The sequence below is a fragment of the Galeopterus variegatus genome, unplaced genomic scaffold, assembly GCF_000696425.1.
Source record: "Galeopterus variegatus unplaced genomic scaffold, G_variegatus-3.0.2 Scaffold2482, whole genome shotgun sequence".
Classification (NCBI taxonomy): Eukaryota; Metazoa; Chordata; class Mammalia; order Dermoptera; family Cynocephalidae; genus Galeopterus; species Galeopterus variegatus.
The window spans coordinates 87,355-99,168 of NW_007728593.1; the positions used below are offsets into that span (position 1 = coordinate 87,355).

At 39.7% G+C, this 11,814-nt stretch overlaps 1 protein-coding gene and 1 non-coding gene across 2 annotated transcripts in view; both read left to right on the top strand.

Annotated features, from left to right (window-relative positions):
- The window catches only part of LOC103597978 (DEP domain-containing mTOR-interacting protein-like), a 143,238-nt gene that overhangs the window by 83,613 nt on the left and 47,811 nt on the right, over nt 1–11,814 (top strand). The gene's annotated exons all lie outside the window — the stretch shown is intronic.
- TRNAT-GGU lies at nt 2,040–2,113 on the top strand. The gene has a single exon. It is a non-coding gene; the product is annotated as a tRNA-Thr (tRNA).

An 11,814-nucleotide genomic window follows, 5' to 3' on the forward strand; every position in this document is an offset into this window, starting at 1 on the left:
GACAAGAAAAGAAAAGAAAGAAAAGGAAGGAAAGGAGAGGAAAAAGAAGGCACTGATTATTGAGGATAAAGGCAAGATTGTTCGGGGGAGGAAAAAGAATTTTTTCTTTCCCTTCATGAGTTCTTAACAGGGGTTCCCTGTAACAAAAGACAGATTAACAAGAGAAAAATGAACGGAAGTTTAATAACACATATACTTCCTGTATACATGGGAAGTAACCCAGAGAAATGGGTAGTTCTCAAAGAGGTAGTTTAAACTTCAGGCTTAAATACCATTGTTCCCTGAAACAAAGAAAAAAAGGTGTGGGGACAAACCAGTTACGACTAGGAGGCCAGGAAAAGCAGGAAAAGCACCTTCAACCGAAGTATAAGGATTGTTATGCAGATTAAGCCCATAGATTAATAGTCCCTAGTGACTGAGTCATGCTTTTCCTGGTAGAGAGAGGGAGAGACCCTTACAGATGGAGATTTCCTGTATAGATGTAAATTTCTCTTACAAAAGGACAACTTTTTGTAGCTCCTGCTGTGTTAATTTCTCAAAATAACCAGCTCAAAACAATCCTTATGCCAGGGAGGTGTATTTTGGAGTGGCATATTGGGTTTTTTTAAAGATTTTAAAGGCTCAAACCTTTCATCTAGCTTTTTTTTTTTTTTTCCTGAAAAGCTTTCCTTCACTTTCTTTCTCCTCTAAGTGATGCCATTTGACCCAACAAGGAGCCTATTCCTCACCGCTCTCCTTCCATACAAGGAAGGCCTGCCTCTCAAGTCTATATTCTTTAGATTTTACTTCAGCCACTCCCCCAGCTGTCACCCAGGTTTCGGTCAGATTGACAGTTGCCAAAGCCACTATGCCATGGGGGAAGTGGTGGGTGTTGGTTTTTCTGCACTGGCTCACTCCTGTCTCTCTCTTAAGTCCTCTCTGTCACTGAAAGCATAACCTCAGCTGGGGATCTCTATTGAGCAGGAACACAATGTGCTTCCTCATCAAAATGAGGGAAGGGAGAAATAATGTGAGAAAAACAACTCTTAATCACTTGCCTGTCAGAAGTTCAGGAGAAGGCGTATCTTCTGTGACAAATGGCTCTCAAGGTGCCGCACCTGTTTAAAGGGTTGAAATGGTTGGTTGGTTGGCTGGTCTGCTCTTGTGAGAGACCAGCCTCTAGACCAGTGCTACCCAACAGAAATATGATACAAGTCACAAATGCAATCCACATACATATTTTTAAATATTCTAGCAGCCAGAGGGGGGAAAAAAAGAGAAAAATAAGTGAAATTAATCTTAACAAAGTACTTTAAATCACTATCTACAAAATATGATAATTTCAAAATGCAATCAAAATTAAAAAATCATATATTTTACATTCTTTTTTTCATACTAAATCTTCAAAATCCAGTGTGCATTTTACACGTACATCAGACTTAGCAGCCACATGTATCTTGGAGATACACTGCTCTAGGCCTCTTTTATATTATTTTGTGTTTTTAAAATTTATTTTCATATTTTCTTTAACATTTACATAGGGTACTGTGTTGTTTCAATACATGCAGATACCACACAGTGATTCGCCATAGTTTTGTGCCCACTTTTCCTCCCCTCTGTCCCCGCTCCCTCTAGACCTTTTTCAAAACCAGCACAGGGCATGGGGGTATCCTGGTAAGCGTGCATTTCACTTTTCAGTCCCTTATCTCAGGGATCTTTGTTCCTCTATGGCTGATATTACTGATACCTGTATTTTGCAGTGCCAGTTTGGGCACCTAAGTAAAGCCAGGTGCCAGCCACATAAGCAACAACAAATGCTCTCCCTTACCCAGCATGACAATTTCACAGTCATGTTTTCTTTCTCTCCTATTTGTTGATGAGGAAACTGAAGCCCAAAAGCATTAGTAGGTCAACTGAATAAGATACAGTAATAGTCAGAGTAGAAACAGAACTACAGTATCTGACTCCAGAGTTGAAGTTCCAAACCACTGCTCTCTTCTGCCGCTGGGAGAAACAGTTCCTGTGCTTGCTCAGGTTCTTTCAAAGAATTCAAATAGGCTGGCTTGTTAGCTCAGTTGGTCAGAGCATGGTGTTGGTAACACCAAGGTCTGAGGTTCAATCCCTGTACCAGTCAGCAAGGAAAAAATAAAAAAAGAATTGAAACAATATCCCATAAAACTGCTAATGTATGGCTACCAGACTGAATTTACACCCAACTACACTACCATTTATGTCTTACAGGTCTACTAAGGTCTTTCTGCAGCTTCATTTCTCTACTTTTTTCCTCCTCTATTCTTATCTTTGATTTTTTGGTATTTCCACAAGTCAAAAATAGTTGGCTACTTGGGCCGGCCCGGTGGCGCACTGGATAAGTGCGCCGCTTGGGAAGCGCGGCGGCGCTCCCGCCCGAGGGTTCGGATCCCACATGCAGACCGGTTCCCGCTCACTGGCTGAGCGAGGCGCGGGAGCAGCACCGAGGGTTGCAATACCGTTGCCGGTCCCCGGTCCGGTCCGGTCCCCGGTCCGGTACGGGGGCAATGCTGAGGGTTGCGATACGTTGCCGGACACGGAAAAAGACAAAAAAAAAAGACAAAAAAAAAAAAAAAATAGTTGGCTACCATTGTTTAGACTGAACCTGATCTTGGCAGTTCTCTTTTTATCCAGAAAGGATTTATGTAGTATATGACCCGAAATTCAGATGGGACTTTCTTAAATTCCTAGTCTTCATCTTGGGGTCCTTTTGAGTTTTACTGGCAGCACAGCATTATTGTTAATGGTATATCGACATTATCAAGATCCTGTCTTCAAGAGAGATATTCGGCTCCACATATTTATTAATTTCAATTGCTTTGGATAAAAGAAGGAGTTATTGTAATGTCTTTTCCACAAATGGAAAAATTCAGGCCTGGAGTCCATACATCCCAATTCTGTCATGAGGGGACTCAGAGCCAAGTTGCAAGAAGGCAGATCTTTCGACAGCTTGACTTTCTGTGTCCTCAGCTTCATGGCTTCCAAGTCGAGCATAGTTTGTTACAGGGCGTGGGCTGCAAATTAATCGAAAGTGTTTGTTTCTTAAGTCTTTGATTTGATGTCTCCAGACCTGAAATCGGGAAGGTATCTGGATTGTGCTTTGCTGCAAATAATAGAAAATGTGGTAATGTAATGACAGCTTAAATAGTGAGCTTCCTCCACCTCCAGGCTGATACTGAGACGAGTCAGGGATGCTGGCTCCATTCATCTCTCTGTCCTGTTGTTTTAAGCATACACCATGCCTCATGTCTGCACTGTGGGCAGGAAGAATGGAATAACAAAGGGGGAAACGGCAGAGAGGTGTCACCTGGCAAGACTGCTTTTTATTTGGGAAGGGTTGTCTGTCCCAGGGAATTCTACCTACATCTCATGGGCCAGAACTGTGTCACCTTGTCACCCCTTGCTGGAAGGCAGTGGTGAACGACATGGTTTTAGCTGGGCACTCTGCTGCCCTGAGCGGAAGTATGAAGGTGGAAGAAAGAGAGAAAGGGTTTTAGACAAGCAGCTAGTACTGCCATCCACAAGGACGGTCACCCCTTGCTGGAAGGCAGTGGTGAACGACATGGTTTTAGCTGGGCACTCTGCTGCCCTGAGCGGAAGTACGAAGGTGGAAGAAAGAGAGAAAGGGTTTTAGACAAGCAGCTAGTACTGCCATCCACAAGGACAAATGTCTACTTTATTAATTACCTAAGTGAACTTCCCTGTGAAACGTGGGCTTCCAAGGAACAGTTTTCTTCCTGTGTCCACACCCAGAGCTCCTTACAGCTCTAAAGTAGATTTCAAAACAGATGGGTGTACCAGTGTTAATGTCTTACTTTTTGCAAATGTACCATGGTTATATTAACATTAGGGGGTGCTGGAGGAAGGATACATGTGAACTATCTTTGCAGCTTTTCTATAAATCTAAAATAATGCCAAAATATAAAGTTTAAAGTTTATTTTTAAAAGTAGGTGAGGTTTTTCCTGCATCTTCCATCTATCCCCCCACTTTTTTTTTAAAAAGAGAAGGTGAGTACAAATGTAAATAGTATAGAAAACACATGAAGACAGTTTTTTAAAAAAATTACTGCTTCTGGGCTGACCAGTTAGCTAACTTGGTTAGAGCATGGTCTTGTTAACACCAAGGTCAAGGGTTCAGATCCCTGAATGGGCTAGATGCCAAAAAATAATAATAATAATAATAATTACTGCTTCTCACCACGGCTTTCTTCCTTTTCTGAACCTCTTCCTCCCTGGATGGTCCAGTGACACACTGTCCTAGTCTCTTTGGTCTCAAAAGAACACCTGATAAATCACTGTACAGTAAAGCACCAACAGGTTAATGTGTTTACCTTTCTGGGAACAGTGAGAAAATGCCATCCAGGAATAAGCCTTTGGAAGGAGGATTTTCACACCCTGGGTTCCTGGGTAGGATTTTATTCTATCATCTCCAGCATCACCTTGGATGTCCTTCTCTCTGTTACTGGTACTGCTGAATTTATCTGATTCATGTAGCATGCCTCCTTTCCCCCCAATCAACTAGAGTGGCTTCTAGACCCTTCCCCTACACAGGTGAAGCCTGAAAAGGCTTATACCTTGGCAAAGTATCCTTTGGCACTGACATCCTGGGCCCTTGCATGAAATCACACACGGGTAACACTTACTGAATGCTGTTTATGGGCCAGAGACTTTACTAGGCCCTTTACGGTACATATGTCGTTTTATTGTTCCTCCAACTCCTTTTACAGATGAAGAAAATTAAAGTTCAGGGCAGTGAAGTAACTGCCTGTTAATAAATAGTGAAGCTGGGATTCAACCCAGTGTTATCTGAGACCAGAACAATGTTTTCCGTGCTATCACTATGTCCTTTTAAAAAGCAATTGCAAAGTAATAAGCATTTTGCCCTCGTGAAGAATTTTGTGGAAAACATACCCAGTCAAATTGCCTTCTGTAACCTGGAGACAGGAATAAATGAGGGAAAAGCAGACTCTGTTTTCTTGCATTTGCAAGTTCTTTGTCTTTTCATTTGACATTATTACATCTGTGGGTGGGAGGCTGTCTAGTGAGGAGGTAAGCCGTGGGGTTCTGGAGTTAGTTTGTCAGTGTTTGTGTCTTGGATCTTCCTGTTACTAATTCTGGGATCTTGGGCAAGTTTACCTTGTCAAAGCCCCAGTTTCCTCATCTGTAAGAAAGGAATAATTATAATAACTTTCTCATAGTGCTATTACGAGAATCGAATGATGTAATCATGTGATATGCTTAGCACAGGGCCTGTAGAGAGTGTCACTCAGTAAATGTTAGCTGGTTAGTATTATCAGCAATCTTTTTCTCATCTACGTCCTTATCAGATGCCTGGGTGGGTAGAGCTAAATATGTTTAACGACCTCATCCATTGTTGGTCTTAAGCAGTATCTTATACACGTGTTGGATATATACTTGTTAAATAAATCAAAACTGAAATGCTGTGATCAGGCCTCTGCATTTATGCCCCAAAATTCCAAAAGATCTAGAATAGAGTTATAGATTTCTTTCATTGAATTATGTATCTGAGGTATTACATTTGCCAGACAAAATAATTTTGTTTGTAGACTTCTCTGCACTTCAAGTACGATCTGATCTCTGAAAAATAATCTCATCTCTGAAAAACCTACACTTTGTTCTGTATCTTATCACTAACAATAAATGTCCTAGTCTTTGGAATGCACCCAGCTATTATTTAGTGAAGCGTAGAGAAGAATAAAACAGTTTGACCTTCTATCTGTTTATTACCTTTACATTTCTGGCAGTTAGACACGGAAGTAGCAAAAACCTGTACAATCAAAATGTCATTTTTGATTTTCTTTTCTTCTGTCTTTACTAAAGTTACTTTGAATCCTTTCACTTGTTCTCTTTTTCCATCTCCTCTCTTCCCTTTAATCAATTAAATAAGTGTAAGTGGATTATAACTTTGTGAATGTGTTTTGTTTTAGTAATATCAGGTAATAGGACTTCAGGCCCTAAAATCAATTTCCTGCTTTCATATCCTCTTCTTAATGTCAGGGCTAAGGAAGTAATTATTTCAGTCCTCTGACTCACAGTTGTTATTGCCTTTGAAGAGTTTTGTATCCCAATAGCGCACCACTGTCCTTATGTGGAGTAGGCAGTTAAAAACAACTGCTTAATATTCTTGATTCAAGGACTTTGGCTTCTTTAGGAAACAGGGCTTCCGCAACCACTGCCTGCCTTTAAGATGGTCTGAGATAGTAGTTATGGCCTTGAGTACAGCTCAGATTCTCTTTAAAAAATAGCTTAAAGTCTTCTGTTGTCGTTTATTCTCAATTCATGTTTTCCTCCAAACACTTGATTCAAAAGCATAATATTTTTATAGTCTTGACAATTTTTAAATTATGAAACATACTAAGTTATACTCGATGCTTGACCTCTGTAGGACTGTGGTCTAGCAGAAGCAGAGAGACAAAATGGAGCATATCTATCCCTGGATGTGTGGAACAAGTTAAAGCTTATGTCTTGTTGGCAAGGAAGTTACCCCATTTTCATATGCAGAATTTATTTCCCTTCTAGAAACACTAAGTCTGAGGAATAGATCTAACGTCAGTTTATCCTTAAACTTTGTTGGTGCTCTTAAATAATATCTATGGGTGCTGAGTAGTCCTTTTAGGAGGAGATACGGGGGTCAGTAGGAGATAAGGAAACAGAGGAAAAGGTGTGAGTGGTTGGATAGAGTGCCATCCTTGATGACCAAAAATGATATTTCACAGAATTGCAGCCACCTCTCCCACCCCACCGCCGCCCTTGTGCATTCGGTGAAGTGGTGAGCAATGCCCACCCCAGCTGCTGTAGAATGTAGGGCTGATAATGATGCCGAAAATGGCAGCCAGTGAGGGTCTTCTGTCAAGGCGACCTTGAATACTTTTTAATTTTGACACTGGTTTGTAGTTGTAGTCATGGCTCCTTAGCCCCATCCTTGCTGATCCTTCATCTTCCTCATAATAATAATTATTATCCTTATTCTCGTCTCTGTTTAAGTCCTCTTTTTATTCTACTAAGTTGCTTATATGAACCCAGATCCAAGGCCACCTTTTTTTTTTTTTTTAAGATGACCGGTAAGGGGATCTCAACCCTTGGCTTGGTGTTGTCAGCACCACGCTCAGCCAGTGAGCAAACCGGCCATCCCTATATAGGATCCGAACCCGTGGCCTTGGTGTTATCAGCACCGCACTCTACCGAGTGAGCCACCAGCACCACGCTCAGCCAGTGAGCAAACCGGCCATCCCTATATAGGATCCGAACCCGTGGCCTTGGTGTTATCAGCACAAGGCCACCTTTTAAAAATGTGTGATGATGTGCTATTCAGGGAACAGTCGGTGTCTGCACGTTCTCTGTTTGCTGTTATCATAATGCTGGATTCAGTTCACTTGTTTCATGGGGCCTGTTGTGTGATGTCACTTACCAGCAGACATCTCAAGGATGAATGAAACTATGTGACCTTCTTCCTTCCAACAAGATAAGGACAGCTGGACATGTAGAGTTTTTATATTCAAGATGATAAGTTTTTATATTCATCCTGAGTGAGTAGGAAAAACACACAGTCTGCTCTCACAGCACAGTCATCACCACAAAAAACTGACTTCTGTGTCCAAATGGGTGGGAGATTTTCCTCATTGGCAAGCAAGCAAGCATTTCTCCAGCAGACACAAGCTGGATGTCCCTCCAATTTAATTCTGATACTGTCTACCTGGAGATAGCATCGGATTCCACAGGTTGAGGGCTCAGTCTCCAAAACTGCCCCCCACTTCAGATGCCAGTTGTAAGTCCAGGGCTCTGGAACTTGTGACCGACCGGCTATAAATCAAGAGTTCCCACAGCCTCTTCCGTGGGTTCCATTGGTTTGCTTCAGCAGCTTACAGAACTCAGGGAAACACAGATTTATGTTTACTGGTTTATTATAAAAGATATCACAAAGGATACAGATGAAGAGATGCCTATGGCAGGGTATGGGAGAAGGGGCGCAGAGCTTCTATGCCCGCCCTGGTCACACCACTCTCAAAAAAACCTAGGCTGGTGAATTAAACTCTGGGTCAATAATTAAAGACACAGGAGATGCCTGATTATATTAACAGCCAAATTTCCACTTCAATTAAAAATATGTTTAAAGCCCTTTTATCTGTTATGGAATTTGTTTGGATTCAGAATGCTTTTCTTTATTTTTATCAGAGCCAATGTTTTATTGTAATTCACTGTGCCAAGAGAAAACAATAGGTGTTAATAAGTGTATATAGAGCTACATGTTTATAGGTCGTAATTTAAGATACTGTTGCCAACTTGAGGTTTTTAAAATTGCAATAAACTGAGAAAAGTTTGCCAGAAATAACTTATCTACAAAATTTTAGTATAGTATTATTGAATATAGTGGATATAGTAAATTTATATAAAACTCTGATGATCTACAAGAGAGCCACTATCTGTAGATATCACATCAAAGTATAGTTGGTTTATTTCTTGGTCCAGATTGCATTAGGTTAGCATCTCCAGAATCCAAGATGGATTATTTACTAAGAACTTGCAGAACTACCACTGAATTAAGTATATTTGTCTTTGACACCAACATTATTGATCTGGCCAAAGTGAATAGTTTATTACTATTTAAAGACTGTGAAACACCTAAATGTATCATTAGATTATATGTTGGCAGTGGTACTCCCTTAGAGTAGGGACCCACATCCTGAGACTTTGATATTTATGTAACCAGAAGTGTTATTCATTAACAAATGTGAATGATAAATACAGTTATAACCCTAGATTGCATTTGTTGGCATTAATTAATGGGAATACAATTAACCCACAATAAAATACACAGATCTTAGGTGTTTGGTGTGACATATTTTGACAATGTGTGCATTTGTGTAATCACTATAAAAACAATATATAGGCTATTTTCATCACCTCAGAAAGTTTCTTCCTGGCCCTTTCCAGTCAATCTTCACCTCCTTGCTTGCCAGGCAACCACTTTCTGGTTTTTATTACTATAATTAAGTTTTATCAGTTCTTGAACCTCATGTAAATTAAATTATTCAGTGTATGTCTATTATATCTGGGTTTTCTCACTCAGCTTAGTGCTTTTAGTGTTTGTCCACATTGTTTTGTGTACCAGCAGTTCACTCCATTTTATTGCTGAGTAGTATTTCATTCTATGAATATACCATAATTTACTTATCTGTTTGTCTGTTGATGGACATGTTGTTAACAGCTTTGGGCTATTATGAATAAGGATATAATGGTCATTCTTGTGGTTAAATTTTTTTATTTGTCTTAGATGGATTCCTAGAATTAGAATTGCTGGGACATATAGAGTAGATATGCGTGTAACTTTAAAAGATCTTTCAAACCATTCTCCAACCTGGTTTTACCATTTCACATTCCCACCAGCACAATTAGAGTTCCAGTTGCTCCATATCCTTACCAACATTTTGTCTGGTCACTCTTTTTTATTTTAGGGATTCTGGTGTATGTGAAATGCTACCTCATTGTGTTTTCAATTTGCATTTCCATGCTGACTAATGAGGCTGAGCCTCTTCTTATATGCTAATTAGATATTTCTATATCTTCTCTTTTTGTGAAGTCTATTCAGGTTTTTTGCTTTTTGGGGAGGGAGTTGTTTGAGACTTCAGCATGATACTAGCCAGTTTGCAGAGTTCCTGGTTACTTCCTAGAGACGGAAATGACCCAGGAACATTACTTTCGGAGCCTGATATCCCACCTGCCCCAGAACTCCAAGAGTCATGAACTCCAGGTATAAAATTGAAGCTGCAAATAGATCTCAATAGACCTCTAATGTATAAATGGTAAAGTAGAATTGGTGTCAATTTAGTTTAATAGTCACATATTAGCAGTTCCATAAGACATTGTTTCAATGGTTTATGAAAACCTAAACAAGCACTGGAATTGCTTCTCATGGAAGCAGTAGAGAGCAGTGGTTTGAAATTTAGATTCTGGAGTCAGATACTATAGTTCTATTTCTACCTCTGCCATTCAATGTATCTTCTTTGGATGATCTACTGATATCTTTGGGCTTCGGTTTTCTCATCAAAAATAGGGGAAAAAATAACAGTACCTATATTCCAGGATGTTATAATTTAAAGAATTAATGCATATAAAACACTTAAAATAGTGCTGGATTCATGGAACATGCTGTATGAGAATCAGCTTTTTGTTATTATTGATTTCAAGTTGACTCCCGCATGATTCCAAAGTATAGCTTTTCCTTAGGAACTAAGCAGCCTTTATCATTGGATAGCCATTTATTCATTCATTAAACAACAAACTTAAACAGCTACATACTCTGTGATTCCATTTATATAATATTCTTAATATAATAACATTATAGAGATAGAGAGCATATTAGTTGTTGCCAGGCATTAGGGACTTAGTTGGGGAGGCTCCACAGGGATAGCACGACAGCGGGGGCTCCTTTGTCATGAAGGAACAGTTCTATGTCTTGATTGTAATGGTGGTTACAGAAATCTATACATGTGATAAAATTGCATAGAATTACACACAAAGAGACACACACTTAAATGTGTGTGTGCAAAAACTGGTGAAATCTGAATAAGTTCTGTAGATTGTACCAATGTCCACATCCTGGTTTGACTACACACAAAGAGACACACACTTAAATGCGTGTGTCAAAAACTTTCAAAAACTGGTGAAATCTGAATAAGTTCTGTAGATTGTACCAATGTCCACATCCTGGTTTGAACTGTAGTTATTTATGTATGATGTGATACTTGGGGGCATCTGGATGAAGGGTACACGGGAACTCACTGTACCCTTTTTTATTGTTGTTGATTTTTAAAACAGGTTTATTGACATATAGTTCACATACCATACAATTCACCCATGTAAGTGTACAATTCAGTGTTTTTTAGCATATTCACAGAGTTGTGCAATCATCATTGCAGGCAATTTTAGAACATTTTCATTACCTCAAAAAGAAATCCCTTATCTTAGCTATCATCTCTCCCCTCATGCAGCCCCCAAGGCCTCCTACAGACCCTGGCAACCACCAACCTACTTCCATCTCTAGAGATTTCCCTGTTCTGGACATTTCATATGAATGGAATCATATAATGTGTGGCTTCTGTATTTCTTTGCTTCTCTCTTTGAGTCTATATTTATTTCAAAATAAAAAGTTAAAAAAATGAATTGAAGGGCCGGCCCGGTGGCGCACTGGATAGTGCGCCGCTTGGGAAGCGCAGCGGCGCTCCCGCCCGAGGGTTCGGATCACACGCACCCAAAAAAAGCTAGTAGGGAAACTTGCCAGAATTTGAACCCAGATCTGCCAAAACTCCAAAGTCAGACCATAATTGTGTCTCCCAGTGTGTAAATATCTATCAAATACTTTGTGCACATGTGTGAACATGCCAAACTTTGAATGATTTAAGTATAACCTGTATTTTAATACTTAGGACAGCATCATAAAATTAATTTCTAAATGAATATTGAAATTTATCCAGTTTCTATGTTTAGCAATTGGTGTTAATTTACCTCTCATAAGTGCTAGAAAGGTTCTACAATACCTCCTCCAGCCCTTTTATACTATTCAAGCTTTTTATTAGCCCTAATGTTGATTGCCTTCCCAGGGCATCTACTAGTTTGAGTATAATTTGTCTAATTAAATTTAAAGAAGAGATGTTTCAGGGAGCACCATTTCATCATTTCCTCTTAAACTCTATGCTGTGGACTTTAATGAGGACCTAAACCCCATCTTAACCCAGCCTTAGTTTCAGCACAGATGAGCTGTGCTTGTTAAGACAGTCTTCAGTTGTC